Raw genomic sequence first — 16132 nt, 5'->3', positions numbered from 1 at the left:
GCACTCTAGTTACGTGAGAAAATGTGCAGTAAGAAACTGCAAACAATGCAAAGAAAATAAAATTAGCAGAGCGTGGTTTCGATCCACGGACTTCTGGGTTATGGGCCCAGCACGCCTCCACTGCGCCACTCTGCTGCACTCTAGTTACGTGGGAAAACGTGCAGTAGGAAATTGCGCACTACTGCAAAAGAAAATAAAGCTCTAGGAGCGTGCTTTCGATCCACGGACCTCTGGGTTATGGGCCCAGCACGCTTCCACTGCGCCACTCTGCTGCACTCTAGAGACGTGAGAAAATGGGCAGTAAGAAACTGCGTACTAATGCAAAAAATTATAAAAATCGCAGAGCGTGGTTTCGATTTACGGACCTCTGGGTTATGGGCCCAGCACGCTTCCACTGCGCCACTCTGCTGCACTCAAGTTACGTGAGAAACTGTGCAGTAAGAAACTGCGCACTTATGCAAAAGGAAATAAAGTTAGCAGACCGTGGTTTCGATCCACGGACACCTGGGTTATGGCCCCAGCACGCTTCCACTGCGCCACTCTGCTACATTCTAGTCATGTGGGAAATTTGCAGTAAGAAACTGCGCACTTATGCAAAAATTTATACAAATCACAGAGCGTGGTTTCGATCCACGGACAACTGGGTTATGGGCCCAGCACGCTTCCACTGCACCCTTCTGCTGTATTCTAGTTCGGTGAGAAGATGTGCAGTAAGAAACTGCGCACTTATGCAAAAAAAACAAAATTATCAGAGCGTTGTTTCGATCCACGGACACCTTGGTTATGGGCCCAGCACGCTTTCACTGCGCCACTCTGCTGCACTCTAGTTACGTGAGAAAATGTACGGTAAGAAACTGCACACTAATGCTAAAGAATATAAAATTAGCAGAGTGTGGTTTAGATCTATGAACCTCTGGATCATAGGCCCAGCACGCTTCCACTGCAACACTTTGTGGCACTCTAATTACGTGAGAAATTGTGCAGTAAGAAACTGCGCACTAATGCAAAAACTCTACAATTAGCACAGCGTGGTTTCGATCCACCGACCTCTGGGTCATAGGCCCAGCACGCTCCCACTGCGCCACTCTGCATCACTCTAGTTACGTGAGAAAATGTGCAGTAAGAAACTGTGGACTAATGCAAAAAATCATACAATTAGCAGAGCGTGGTTTCGATCTACGGACCTCTGGGTTATGGGCCCAGCACGCTTCCACTGCGCCACTCTGCTGCGCTCTATTTACGTGAGAAAATGTGCAGTAAGAAACTGTGCACATATGCAAAAGAAAATAAAATTAGCAGAGCGTGGTTTCGATCCACGGACCTCTGGGTTATGGGCCCAGCATGCTTCCACTGCGCCACTCTGGTGCACTCTAGTTACATGAGAAAATGTGCAGTAAGAAACTGCAAACAATGCAAAGAAAATAAAATTAGCAGAGCGTGGTTTCCATCCAAGAACCTCTGGGTAATGGGCTTAGCACGCTTCCACTGCACCACACTGCTGCATTCTACTTACGTGGCAAAATGTGCAGTAAGAAAGTGCGCAGAAATGCAAAAAGAATATCAAATTAGCAGAGCGTGGTTTCGATCCACGGACTTCTGGGTTATGGGCCCAGCTCGCCTCCACTGCGCCACTCTGCTGCACTCTAGTTGCGTGGGAAAAGGTGCAGTCAGAAAGTGCGCACCGATGCAAAAAAATTATAAAATTAGCAGAGCGTGGTTTCGATCCACGGACCTCTGGGTTATGGGCCCGGCACGCTTCCACTGCCACAATTTGCTGCACTCTAGTTACGTGAGAAAATGTGCAGTAAGAAACTGCGTACTAAAGCAAAAAATTCTAAAAATCGCAGAGCGTGGTTTCGATCCACGGACCTCTGGGTTACGGGCCCAGCACGCTTCCACTGCGCCACTCTGCTGCACTCAAGTTACGTGAGAAACTGTGCAGTAAGAAACTGAGCACTTATGTAAAAGAAAATAAAATTAGCAGAGCGTGGTTTCGATCCACAGACACCTGGGTTATGAGCCCAGCACGCTTTCACTGCGCCATTCTGCTGCATTGTAGTTACGTGGGAAAATGTGCATTAGGAAATTGCGCACTATTGCAAAAGAATAATAAATTAGCAGAGCGTGGTATCTATCCACGGACCTCTGGGTTATGGGCCCAGCACGCTTCCACTGCGCCACCTTGCTGCGCTCTGGTTATGTGAGAAAATGGGCAGTTAGAAACTGCGCACTAATGCTAAAGAATATAAAATAAGCAGAGTGTGGTTTAGATCTATGGACCTCTGGATTATAGGCCCAGCACGCTTCCACTGCAACACTTTGCGGCACTCTAATTACGTGAAAAATTGTGCAGTAAGAAACTGCGCACGAATGCAAAAACTCTACAATTAGCAGAGCGTGGTTTCGATCCACGGACCTCTGGGTCATAGGCCCAGCACGCTCCCACAGCGCCACTCTGCATCACTCTAGTTACGTGAGAAAATGTGCAGTAAGAAACTGTGCACTAATGCAAAAAATCATACAATTAGCAGAGCGTGGTTTCGATCTACGGACCTCTGGGTTATGGGCCCAGCACGCTTCTACTGCGCCACTCTGCTGCACTCTAGTTACGTGAGAAAATGTGCAGTAAGAAACTGCGCACATATGCAAAAGAAAATAAAAGTAGCAGAGCGTGGTTTCCATCCAAGAACTTCTGAGTAATGGGCCTAGCACGCTTCCACTGCACCACTCTGCTGCATTCTACTTACGTGGCAAAATGTGCAGTAAGAAAGTGCGCAGTAATGCAAAAAGAATATCAAATTAGCAGAGCGTGGTTTCGATCCACGGACTTCTGGGTTATGGGCCTAGCACGCCTCCACTGCGCCACTCTGCTGCACTCTAGTTGCGTGGGAAAACGTGCAGTAGGAAAGTGCGCACTACTGCGAAAGAAAATGAAGCTATAGGAGCGTGCTTTCGATCCACGGACCTCTGGGTTATGGGCCCAGCACGCTTCCACTGCGCCACTCTGCTGCGATTTAGTTCCGTGAGAAAATGTGCAGTCAGAAAGTGCGCACCGATGCAAAAAACTTATAAAATTAGCAGAGCGTGGTTTCGATCCACGGACCTCTGGGTTATGGGCCCAGCACGCTTCCACTGCCACACTCTGCTGCACTCTAGTTACGCGAGAAAATGTGCAGTAAGAAACTGCGTACTAAAGCAAAGAATTCTAAAAATCGCAGAGCGTGGTTTCGATCCACGGACCTCTGGGTTACGGGCCCAGCACGCTTCCACTGCGCCACTCTGCTGCACTCAAGTTACGTGAGAAACTGTGCAGTAAGAAACTGCGCACTTATGTAAAAGAAAATAAAATTAGCAGAGCGTGGTTTTGATCCACGGACACCTGGGTTATGGGCCCAGCACGCTTCCACTGCGCCCTTCTGCTGTATTCTAGTTCGGTGAGAAAATGTGCAGTAAGAAACTGCGCACTTATGCAAAAGAAAATAAAATTAGCAGAACGTAGTTTCGATCCACGGACAACTGGGTTATGGGCCATGCACGCTTCCACTGCGCCCTTCTGCTGTATTCTAGTTTGGTGAGAAAATGTGCGGTAAGAAACTGCGCACTTATGCAAAAGAAAATAAAATTAGCAGAGCGTTGTTTCGATCCACGGACACCTTGGTTATGGGCCCAGCACGCTTTCACTTCGCCACTCTGCTGCACTCTAGTTACGTGAGAAAATGTGCAGTAAGAAACTGCGCACTTATGCAAAAGAAATAAAATTAGCAGAGCGTAGTTTCAATCCACGGACAACTGGGTTATGGGCCATGCACGCTTCCACTGCGCCCTTCTGCTGTATTCTAGTTCGGTGAGAAAATGTGCGGTAAGAAACTGCGCACTTATGCAAAAGAAAATAAAATTAGCAGAGCGTTGTTTCGATCCACAGACACCTGGGTTATGGGCCCAGCACGCTTTCACTGCGTCATTCTGCTGCATTGTAGTTACGTGGGAAAATGTGCATTAAGAAAGTGCGCACTATTGCAAAAGAATAATAAATTAGCAGAGCGTGGTATCTATCCACGGACCTCTGGGTGATGGGCCCAGCACGGTTCCACTGCGCCACCTTGCTGCACTCTGGTTATGTGAGAAAATGTGCACTTAGAAACTGCACACTAATGCTAAACAATATAAAATTAGCAGAGTGTGGTTTAGATCTATGGACCTCTGGATTATAGGCCCAGCACGCTTCCACTGCAACACTTTGCGGCACTCTAATTACGTGAGAAATTGTGCAGTAAGAAACTGCGCACTAATGCAAAAACTATACAATTAGCAGAGCGTGGTTTCGATGCACGGACCTCTGGGTCATAGGCCCAGCACGCTCCCACTGCGCCACTCTTCATCACTCTAGTTACGTGAGAAAATGTGCAGTAAGAAACTGTGCACTAATGCAAAAAATCATACAATTAGCAGAGCGGGGTTTCGTTCTACGGACTTCTGGGTTATGAGCCCAGCACGCTTCCACTGTGCTACTCTGCTGCACTCAAGTTACGTGAGAAAATGTGCAGTAAGAAACTGCGCACATATGCAAAAGAAAATAAAATTAGCAGAGCGTGGTTTCGATCCACGGACCTCTGGGTTATGGGCCCAGCACGCTTCCACTGCGCCACCTTGCTGCGCTCTGGTTATGTGAGAAAATGTGCAGTTAGAAACTGCGCACTAATGCTAAAGAATATAAAATAAGCAGAGTGTGGTTTAGATCTATGGACCTCTGGATTATAGGCCCAGCACGCTTCCACTGCAACACTTTGCGGCACTCTAATTACGTGAAAAATTGTGCAGTAAGAAACTGCGCACGAATGCAAAAACTCTACAATTAGCAGAGCGTGGTTTCGATCCACGGACCTCTGGGTCATAGGCCCAGCACGCTCCCACAGCGCCACTCTGCATCACTCTAGTTACGTGAGAAAATGTGCAGTAAGAAACTGTGCACTAATGCAAAAAATCATACAATTAGCAGAGCGTGGTTTCGATCTACGGACCTCTGGGTTATGGGCCCAGCACGCTTCTACTGCGCCACTCTGCTGCACTCTAGTTACGTGAGAAAATGTGCAGTAAGAAACTGCGCACATATGCAAAAGAAAATAAAAGTAGCAGAGCGTGGTTTCCATCCAAGAACTTCTGGGTAATGGGCCTAGCACGCTTCCACTGCACCACTCTGCTGCATTCTACTTACGTGGCAAAATGTGCAGTAAGAAAGTGCGCAGTAATGCAAAAAGAATATCAAATTAGCAGAGCGTGGTTTCGATCCACGGACTTCTGGGTTATGGGCCTAGCACGCCTCCACTGCGCCACTCTGCTGCACTCTAGTTGCGTGGGAAAACGTGCAGTAGGAAAGTGCGCACTACTGCGAAAGAAAATGAAGCTATAGGAGCGTGCTTTCGATCCACGGACCTCTGGGTTATGGGCCCAGCACGCTTCCACTGCGCCACTCTGCTGCGATTTAGTTCCGTGAGAAAATGTGCAGTCAGAAAGTGCGCACCGATGCAAAAAACTTATAAAATTAGCAGAGCGTGGTTTCGATCCACGGACCTCTGGGTTATGGGCCCAGCACGCTTCCACTGCCACACTCTGCTGCACTCTAGTTACGCGAGAAAATGTGCAGTAAGAAACTGCGTACTAAAGCAAAGAATTCTAAAAATCGCAGAGCGTGGTTTCGATCCACGGACCTCTGGGTTACGGGCCCAGCACGCTTCCACTGCGCCACTCTGCTGCACTCAAGTTACGTGAGAAACTGTGCAGTAAGAAACTGCGCACTTATGTAAAAGAAAATAAAATTAGCAGAGCGTGGTTTTGATCCACGGACACCTGGGTTATGGGCCCAGCACGCTTCCACTGCGCCCTTCTGCTGTATTCTAGTTCGGTGAGAAAATGTGCAGTAAGAAACTGCGCACTTATGCAAAAGAAAATAAAATTAGCAGAACGTAGTTTCGATCCACGGACAACTGGGTTATGGGCCATGCACGCTTCCACTGCGCCCTTCTGCTGTATTCTAGTTTGGTGAGAAAATGTGCGGTAAGAAACTGCGCACTTATGCAAAAGAAAATAAAATTAGCAGAGCGTTGTTTCGATCCACGGACACCTTGGTTATGGGCCCAGCACGCTTTCACTTCGCCACTCTGCTGCACTCTAGTTACGTGAGAAAATGTGCAGTAAGAAACTGCGCACTTATGCAAAAGAAATAAAATTAGCAGAGCGTAGTTTCAATCCACGGACAACTGGGTTATGGGCCATGCACGCTTCCACTGCGCCCTTCTGCTGTATTCTAGTTCGGTGAGAAAATGTGCGGTAAGAAACTGCGCACTTATGCAAAAGAAAATAAAATTAGCAGAGCGTTGTTTCGATCCACAGACACCTGGGTTATGGGCCCAGCACGCTTTCACTGCGTCATTCTGCTGCATTGTAGTTACGTGGGAAAATGTGCATTAAGAAAGTGCGCACTATTGCAAAAGAATAATAAATTAGCAGAGCGTGGTATCTATCCACGGACCTCTGGGTGATGGGCCCAGCACGGTTCCACTGCGCCACCTTGCTGCACTCTGGTTATGTGAGAAAATGTGCACTTAGAAACTGCACACTAATGCTAAACAATATAAAATTAGCAGAGTGTGGTTTAGATCTATGGACCTCTGGATTATAGGCCCAGCACGCTTCCACTGCAACACTTTGCGGCACTCTAATTACGTGAGAAATTGTGCAGTAAGAAACTGCGCACTAATGCAAAAACTATACAATTAGCAGAGCGTGGTTTCGATGCACGGACCTCTGGGTCATAGGCCCAGCACGCTCCCACTGCGCCACTCTTCATCACTCTAGTTACGTGAGAAAATGTGCAGTAAGAAACTGTGCACTAATGCAAAAAATCATACAATTAGCAGAGCGGGGTTTCGTTCTACGGACTTCTGGGTTATGAGCCCAGCACGCTTCCACTGTGCTACTCTGCTGCACTCAAGTTACGTGAGAAAATGTGCAGTAAGAAACTGCGCACATATGCAAAAGAAAATAAAATTAGCAGAGCGTGGTTTCGATCCACGGACCTCTGGGTTATGGGCCCAGCACGCTTCCACTGCGCCACTCTGGTGCACTCTCGTTACGTGAGAAAATGTGCTGTAAGAAACTGCAAACAATGCAAAGAAAATAAAATTAGCAGAGCGTGGTTTCCATCCAAGAACCTCTGGGTAATGGGCCTAGCACGCTTCCACTGCACCACTCTGCTGCATTCTACTTACGTGGCAAAATGTGCAGTAAGAAAGTGCGCAGTAATGCAAAAAGAATATCAAATTAGCAGAGCGTGGTTTCGATCCACGGACTTCTGGGTTATGGGCCCAGCACGCCTCCACTGCGCCACTCTGCTGCACTCTAGTTGCGTGGGAAAACGTGCAGTAGGAAAGTGCGCACTACTGCGAAAGAAAATAAAGCTATAGGAGCGTGCTTTCGATCCACGGACCTCTGGGTTATGGGCCCAGCACGCTTCCACTGCGCCACTCTGCTGCATTTTAGTTCCGTGAGAAAATGTGCAGTCAGAAAGTGCGCACCGATGCAAAAAAATTATAAAATTAGCAGAGCGTGGTTTCGATCCACGGACCTCTGGGTTATGGGCCCAGCAGGCTTCCACTGCGACACTCTGCTGCACTCTAGTTACGTGAGAAAATGTGCAGTAAGAAACTGCGCACTAATGCTAAAGGATATAAAATTAGCAGAGTGTGGTTTAGATTTATGGACCTCTGGATTATAGGCCCAGAACGCTTCTACTGCAACATTTTGTGGCACTCTAATTACGTGAGAAATTGTGCAGTAAGAAACTGCGCACTAATGCAAAAACTATACAATTAGCAGTGCGTGGTTTCGATCCACGGACCTCTGGGTCATAGGCCCAGCACGCTCCCACTGCGCCACTCTGCATCACTTTAGTTACGTGAGAAAATGTGCAGTAAGAAACTGTGCACTAATGCAAAACATCATACAATTAGCAGAGCGTAGTTTCGATCTACGGACCTCTTGGTTATGGGCCCAGCACGCTTCGACTGCGCCTCTCTGCTGCACTCTAGTTACGTGAGAAAATGTGCAGTAAGAAACTGCGCACGAATGCAAAAACTCTACAATTAGCAGAGCGTGGTTTCGATCCACGGACCTCTGGGTCTTAGGCCCAGCACGCTCCCACTGCGCCACTCTGCATCACTCTAGTTACGTGAGAAAATGTGCAGTAAGAAACTGTGCACTAATGCAAAAAATCATACAATTAGCAGAGCGTGGTTTCGATCTACGGACCTCTGGGTTATGGGCCCAGCACGCTTCCACTGCGCCACTCTGCTGCACTCTAGTTACGTGAGAAAATGTGCAGTAAGAAACTGCGCACATATGCAAAAGAAAATAAAAGTAGCAGAGCGTGGTTTCCATCCAAGAACTTCTGGGTAATGGGCCTAGCACGCTTCCACTTCACCACTCTGCTGCATTCTACTTACGTGGCAAAATGTGCAGTAAGAAAGTGCGCAGTAATGCAAAAAGAATATCAAATTAGCAGAGCGTGGTTTCGATCCACGTACTTCTGGGTTATGGGCCTAGCACGCCTCCACTGCGCCACTCTGCTGCACTGTAGTTGCGTGGGAAAACGTGCAGTAGGAAAGTGCGCACTACTGCGAAAGAAAATGAAGCTATAGGAGCGTGCTTTCGATCCACGGACCTCTGGGTTATGGGCCCAGCACGCTTCCACTGCGCCACTCTGCTGCATTTTAGTTCCGTGAGAAAATGTGCAGTCAGAAAGTGCGCACCGATGCAAAAAAAGTTATAAAATTAGCAGAGCGTGGTTTCGATCCACGGACCTCTGGTTTATGGGCCCAGCACACTTCCACTGTCACACTCTGCTGCACTCTAGTTACGTGAGAAAATGTGCAGTAAGAAACTGCGTACTAAAGCAAAAAATTCTAAAAATCGCAGAGCGTGGTTTCGATCCACGGACCTCTGGGTTACGGGCCCAGCACGCTTCCACTGCGCCACTCTGCTGCACTCAAGTTACGTGAGAAACTGTGCAGTAAGAAACTGCGCACTTATGTAAAAGAAAATAAAATTAGCAGAGCGTGGTTTCGATCCACGGACACCTGGGTTATGGGCCCAGCACGCTTCCACTGCGCCCTTCTGCTGTATTCTAGTTCGGTGAGAAAATGTGCAGTAAGAAACTGCGCACTTATGCAAAAGAAAATAAAATTAGCAGAACGTAGTTTCGATCCACGGACAACTGGGTTATGGGCCATGCACGCTTCCACTGCGCCCTTCTGCTGTATTCTAGTTCGGTGAGAAAATGTGCGGTAAGAAACTGCGCACTTATGCAAAATAAAATAAAATTAGCAGAGCGTTGTTTCGATCCACGGACACCTTGGTTATGGGCCCAGCACGCTTTCACTGCGCCACTCTGCTGCACTCTAGTTACGTGAGAAAATGTGCAGTAAGAAACTGCGCACTTATGCAAAAGAAAATAAAATTAGCAGAGCGTAGTTTCGATCCACGGAACACTGGGTTATGGGCCATACACGCTTCCACTGCGCCCTTCTGCTGTATTCTATTTCGGTGAGAAAATGTGCGGTAAGAAACTGCGAACTTATGCAAAAGAAAATAAAATTAGCAGAGCGTTGTTTCGATCCACAGACACCTGGGTTATGGGCCCAGCACGCTTTCACTGCGTCATTCTGCTGCATTGTAGTTACGTGAGAAAATGTGCATTAAGAAAGTGCGAACTATTGCAAAAGAATAATAAATTAGCAGAGCGTGGTATCTATCCACGGACCTCTGGGTTATGGGCCCAGCACGGTTCCACTGCGCCACCTTGCTGCACTCTGGTTATGTGAGAAACTGTGCACTTAGAAACTGCACACTAATGCTAAACAATATAAAATTAGCAGAGTGTGGTTTAGATCTATGGACCTCTGGATTATAGGCCCAGCACGCTTCCACTGGAACACTTTGCGGCACTCTAATTACGTGAGAAATTGTGCAGTAAGAAACTGCGCACTAATCGAAAACTATACAATTAGCAGAGCGTGGTTTCGATCCACGGACCTCTGGGTCATAGGCCCAGCACGCTCCCACTGCGCCACTCTGCATCACTCTAGTTACGTGAGAAAGTGTGCAGTAAGAAACTGTGCACTAATGCAAAAAATCATACAATTAGCAGAGCGGGGTTTCGATCTACGGACCTCTGGGTTATGAGCCCAGCACGCTTCCACTGTGCCACTCTGCTGCACTCTAGTTACGTGAGAAAATGTGCAGTAAGAAACTGCGCACATATGCAAAAGAAAATAAAATTAGCAGAGCGTGGTTTCGATCCACGGACCTCTGGGTTATGGGCCCAGCACGCTTCCACTGCGCCACTCTGGTGCACTCTAGTTACGTGAGAAAATGTGCAGTAAGAAACTGCAAACAATGCAAAGAAAATAAAATTAGCAGAGCGTGGTTTCCATCCAAGAACCTCTGGGTAATGGGCCTAGCACGCTTCCACTGCACCACTCTGCTGCATTCTACTTACGTGGCAAAATGTGCAGTAAGAAAGTGCGCAGTAATGCAAAAAGAATATCAAATTAGCAGAGCGTGGTTTCGATCCACGGACTTCTGGGTTATGGGCCCAGCACGCCTCCACTGCGCCACTCTGCTGCACTCTAATTGCGTGGGAAAACGTGCAGTAGGAAAGTGCGCACTACTGCGAAAGAAAATAAAGCTATAGGAGCGTGCTTTCGATCCACGGACCTCTGGGTTATGGGCCCAGCACGCTTCCACTGCGCCACTCTGCTGCATTTTAGTTCCGTGAGAAAATGTGCAGTCAGAAAGTGCGCACCGATGCAAAAAAATTATAAAATTAGCAGAGCGTGGTTTCGATCCACGGACCTCTGGGTTATGGGCCCAGCACGCTTCCACTTCGACACTCTGCTGCACTCTAGTTACGTGAGAAAATGTGCAGTAAGAAACTGCGCACTAATGCTAAAGGATATAAAATTAGCAGAGTGTGGTTTAGATTTATGGACCTCTGGGTAATGGGCCTAGCAGGCTTCCACTGCACCACTCTGCTGCATTCTACTTCCGTGGCAAAATGTGCAGTAAGAAAGTGCGCAGTAATGCAAAAAAAAATATCAAATTAGCACAGCGTGGTTTCGATCCACGGACTTCTGGGTTATGGGCCCAGCACGCCTCCACTGCGCCACTCTGCTGCACTCTAGAGACGTGAGAAAATGGGCAGTAAGAAACTGCGTACTAATGCAAAAAATTATAAAAATCGCAGAGCGTGGTTTCGATCCACGGACCTCTGGGTTATGGGCCCAGCACGCTTCCACTGCGCCACTCTGCTGCACTCAAGTTACGTGAGAAACTGTGCAGTAAGAAACTGCGCACATATGCAAAAGAAAATAAAATTAGCAGAGCGTGGTTTCGATCCACGGACCTCTGGGTTATGGGCCCAGCACGCTTCCACTGCGCCACTCTGGTGCACTCTAGTTACGTGAGAAAATGTGCAGTAAGAAACTGCAAACAATGCAAAGAAAATAAAATTAGCAGAGCGTGGTTTCCATCCAAAAACCTCTGGGTAATGGGCCTAGCACGCTTCCACTGCACCACTCTGCTGCATTCTACTTACGTGGCAAAATGTGCAGTAAGAAACTGCGTACTAATACAAAAAATTATAAAAATTGCAGAGCGTGGTTTCGATCCACGGACCTCTGGGTTATGGGCCCAGCACGCTTCCACTGCGCCACTCTGCTGCACTCAAGTTACGTGAGAAACTGTGCAGTAAGAAACTGCGCACTTATGCAAAAGAAAATAAAATTAGCAGACCGTGGTTTTGATCCACGGACACCTGGGTTATGGCCCCAGCACGCTTCCACTGCGCCACTCTGCTACATTCTAGTCATGTGGGAAATTTGCAGTAAGAAACTGCGCACTTATGCAAAAATTTATACAAATCACAGAGCGTGGTTTCGATCCACGGACAACTGGGTTATGGGCCCAGCACGCTTCCACTGCACCCTTCTGCTGTATTCTAGTTCGGTGAGAAAATGTGCAGTAAGAAACTGCGCACTTATGCAAAAAAAATAAAATTAGCAGAGCGTTGTTTCGATCCACGGACACCTTGGTTATGGGCCCAGCACGCTTTCACTGCGCCACTCTGCTGCACTTTAGTTACGTGAGAAAATGTACGGTAAGAAACTGCGCACTTATGTGAAAGAAAATAAAATTAGCAGAGCGTAGTTTCGATCCACGGACAACTGGGTTATGGGCCATGCACGCTTCCACTGTGCCCTTCTGCTGTATTCTAGTTCGGTGAGAAAATGTGCGGTAAGAAACTGCGCACTTATGCAAAAGAAAATAAAATTAGCAGAGCGTTGCTTCGATCCACAGACACCTGGGTTATGGGCCCAGCACGCCTCCACTGCGCCACTCTGCTGCACTCTAGTTGCGTGGGAAAAGGTGCAGTAGGAAAGTGCGCACTACTGCAAAAGAAAATAAAGCTATAGGAGCGTGCTTTCGATCCACGGACCTCTGGGTTATGGGCCCAGAACGCTTCCACTGCGCCACTCTGCTGCATTTTAGCTCCGCGAGAAAATGTGCAGTCAGAAAGTGCGCACCGATGCAAAAAAATTATAAAATTAGCAGAGCGTGGTTTCGATCCACGGACCTCTGGGTTATGGGCCCGGCACGCTTCCACTGCCACAATTTGCTGCACTCTAGTTACGTGAGAAAATGTGCAGTAAGAAACTGCGTACTAAAGCAAAAAATTCTAAAAATCGCAGAGCGTGGTTTCGATCCACGGACCTCTGGGTTACGGGCCCAGCACGCTTCCACTGCGCCACTCTGCTGCACTCAAGTTACGTGAGAAACTGTGCAGTAAGAAACTGAGCACTTATGTAAAAGAAAATAAAATTAGCAGAGCGTGGTTTTGATCCACAGACACCTGGGTTATGGGCCCAGCACGCTTTCACTGCGCCATTCTGCTGCATTGTAGTTACGTGGGAAAATGTGCATTAGGAAAGTGCGCACTATTGCAAAAGAATTATAAATTAGCAGAGCGTGGTATCTATCCACGGACCTCTGGGTTATGGGCCCAGCACGCTTCCACTGCGCCACCTTGCTGCACTCTGGTTATGTGAGAAAATGTGCAGTTAGAAACTGCACACTAATGCTAAAGAATATAAAATAAGCAGAGTGTGGTTTAGATCTATGGACCTCTGGATTATAGGCCCAGCAGGCTTCCACTGCAACACTTTGCGGCACTCTAATTACGTGAGAAAATGTGCAGTAAGAAACTGTGGACTAATGCAAAAAATCATACAATTAGCAGAGCGTGGTTTCGATCTACGGACCTCTGGGTTATGGGCCCAGCACGCTTCCACTGCGCCACTCTGCTGCGCTCTATTTACGTGAGAAAATGTGCAGTAAGAAACTGTGCACATATGCAAAAGAAAATAAAATTAGCAGAGCGTGGTTTCGATCCACGGACCTCTGGGTTATGGGCCCAGCATGCTTCCACTGCGCCACTCTGGTTTTTTTTTTTTTTTTTTATTTATTGAACTGCGCCACTCTGGTGCACTCTAGTTACGTGAGAAAATGTGCAGTAAGAAACTGCAAACAATGCAAAGAAAATAAAATTAGCAGAGCGTGGTTTCCATCCAAGAACCTCTGGGTAATGGGCTTAGCACGCTTCCACTGCACCACACTGCTGCATTCTACTTACGTGGCAAAATGTGCAGTAAGAAAGTGCGCAGTAATGCAAAAAGAATATCAAATTAGCAGAGCGTGGTTTCGATCCACGGACTTCTGGGTTATGGGCCCAGCACGCCTCCACTGCGCCACTCTGCTGCACTCTAGTTGCGTGGGAAAAGGTGCAGTCAGAAAGTGCGCACCGATGCAAAAAAATTATAAAATTAGCAGAGCGTGGTTTCGATCCACGGACCTCTGGGTTATGGGCCCGGCACGCTTCCACTGCCACAATTTGCTGCACTCTAGTTACGTGAGAAAATGTGCAGTAAGAAACTGCGTACTAAAGCAAAAAATTCTAAAAATCGCAGAGCGTGGTTTCGATCCACGGACCTCTGGGTTACGGGCCCAGCACGCTTCCACTGCGCCACTCTGCTGCACTGAAGTTACGTGAGAAACTGTGCAGTAAGAAACTGCGCACTTATGTAAAAGAAAATAAAATTAGCAGAGCGTGGTTTCGATCCACGGACACCTGGGTTATGGGCCCAGCACGCTTCCACTGCGCCCTTCTGCTGTATTCTAGTTCGGTGAGAAAATGTGCAGTAAGAAACTGCGCACTTATGCAAAAGAAAATAAAATTAGCAGAACGTAGTTTCGATCCACGGACAACTGGGTTATGGGCCATGCACGCTTCCACTGCGCCCTTCTGCTGTATTCTAGTTCGGTGAGAAAATGTGCGGTAAGAAACTGCGCACTTATGCAAAATAAAATAAAATTAGCAGAGCGTTGTTTCGATCCACGGACACCTTGGTTATGGGCCCAGCACGCTTTCACTGCGCCACTCTGCTGCACTCTAGTTACGTGAGAAAATGTGCAGTAAGAAACTGCGCACTTATGCAAAAGAAAATAAAATTAGCAGAGCGTAGTTTCGATCCACGGAACACTGGGTTATGGGCCATACACGCTTCCACTGCGCCCTTCTGCTGTATTCTAGTTCGGTGAGAAAATGTGCGGTAAGAAACTGCGAACTTATGCAAAAGAAAATAAAATTAGCAGAGCGTTGTTTCGATCCACAGACACCTGGGTTATGGGCCCAGCATGCTTTCACTGCGTCATTCTGCTGCATGGTAGTTACGTGGGAAAATGTGCATTAAGAAAGTGCGAACTATTGCAAAAGAATAATAAATTAGCAGAGCGTGGTATCTATCCACGGACCTCTGGGTTATGGGCCCAGCACGGTTCCACTGCGCCACCTTGCTGCACTCTGGTTATGTGAGAAAATGTGCACTTAGAAACTGCACACTAATGCTAAACAATATAAAATTAGCAGAGTGTGGTTTAGATCTATGGACCTCTGGATTATAGGCCCAGCACGCTTCCACTGGAACACTTTGCGGCACTCTAATTACGTGAGAAATTGTGCAGTAAGAAACTGCGCACTAATCGAAAACTATACAATTAGCACAGCGTGGTTTCGATCCACGGACCTCTGGGTCATAGGCCCAGCACGCTCCCACTGCGCCACTCTGCATCACTCTAGTTACGTGAGAAAGTGTGCAGTAAGAAACTGTGCACTAATGCAAAAAATCATACAATTAGCAGAGCGGGGTTTCGATCTACGGACCTCTGGGTTATGAGCCCAGCACGCTTCCACTGTGCCACTCTGCTGCACTCTAGTAACGTGAGAAAATGTGCAGTAAGAAACTGCGCACATATGCAAAAGAAAATAAAAATAGCAGAGCGTGGTTTCGATCCACGGACCTCTGGGTTATGGGCCCAGCACGCTTCCACTGCGCCACTCTGGTGCACTCTAGTTACGTGAGAAAATGTGCAGTAAGAAACTGCAAACAATGCAAAGAAAATAAAATTAGCAGAGCGTGGTTTCCATCCAAGAACCTCTGGGTAATGGGCCTAGCACGCTTCCACTGCACCACTCTGCTGCATTCTACTTACGTGGCAAAATGTGCAGTAAGAAAGTGCGCAGTAATGCAAAAAGAATATCAAATTAGCAGAGCGTGGTTTCGATCCACGGACTTCTGGGTTATGGGCCCAGCACGCCTCCACTGCGCCACTCTGCTGCACTCTAATTGCGTGGGAAAACGTGCAGTAGGAAAGTGCGCACTACTGCGAAAGAAAATAAAGCTATAGGAGCGTGCTTTCGATCCACGGACCTCTGGGTTATGGGCCCAGCACGCTTCCACTGCGCCACTCTGCTGCATTTTAGTTCCGTGAGAAAATGTGCAGTCAAAAAGTGCGCACCGATGCAAAAAAATTATAAAATTAGCAGAGCGTGGTTTCGATCCACGGACCTCTGGGTTATGGGCCCAGCACGCTTCCACTGCGACACTCTGCTGCACTCTAGTTACGTGAGAAAATGTGCAGTAAGAAACTGCGCACTAATGCTAAAAGATATAAAATTAGCAGA

At 47.5% G+C, this 16132-nt stretch overlaps 2 non-coding genes across 2 annotated transcripts; both read right to left on the bottom strand.

Moving 5' to 3' along the window:
* Positions 1-8138: 8138 nt before the first annotated feature.
* On the bottom strand, positions 8139-8211 carry TRNAL-UAA (transfer RNA leucine (anticodon UAA)). Its single transcript has one exon. It is a non-coding gene; the product is annotated as a tRNA-Leu (tRNA).
* A 1846-nt stretch (positions 8212-10057) lies between these two features.
* TRNAI-UAU (transfer RNA isoleucine (anticodon UAU)) lies at positions 10058-10130 on the bottom strand. Its single transcript has one exon. It is a non-coding gene; the product is annotated as a tRNA-Ile (tRNA).
* Between the last annotated feature and the right edge of the window lie 6002 nt (positions 10131-16132).

The sequence above is a fragment of the Rhipicephalus microplus genome, chromosome 5 (assembly GCF_043290135.1).
Source record: "Rhipicephalus microplus isolate Deutch F79 chromosome 5, USDA_Rmic, whole genome shotgun sequence".
Classification (NCBI taxonomy): Eukaryota; Metazoa; Arthropoda; class Arachnida; order Ixodida; family Ixodidae; genus Rhipicephalus; species Rhipicephalus microplus.
Note: the sequence above shows the minus strand (reverse complement) of the source record. Positions and strands in the feature narration are given on the sequence as shown.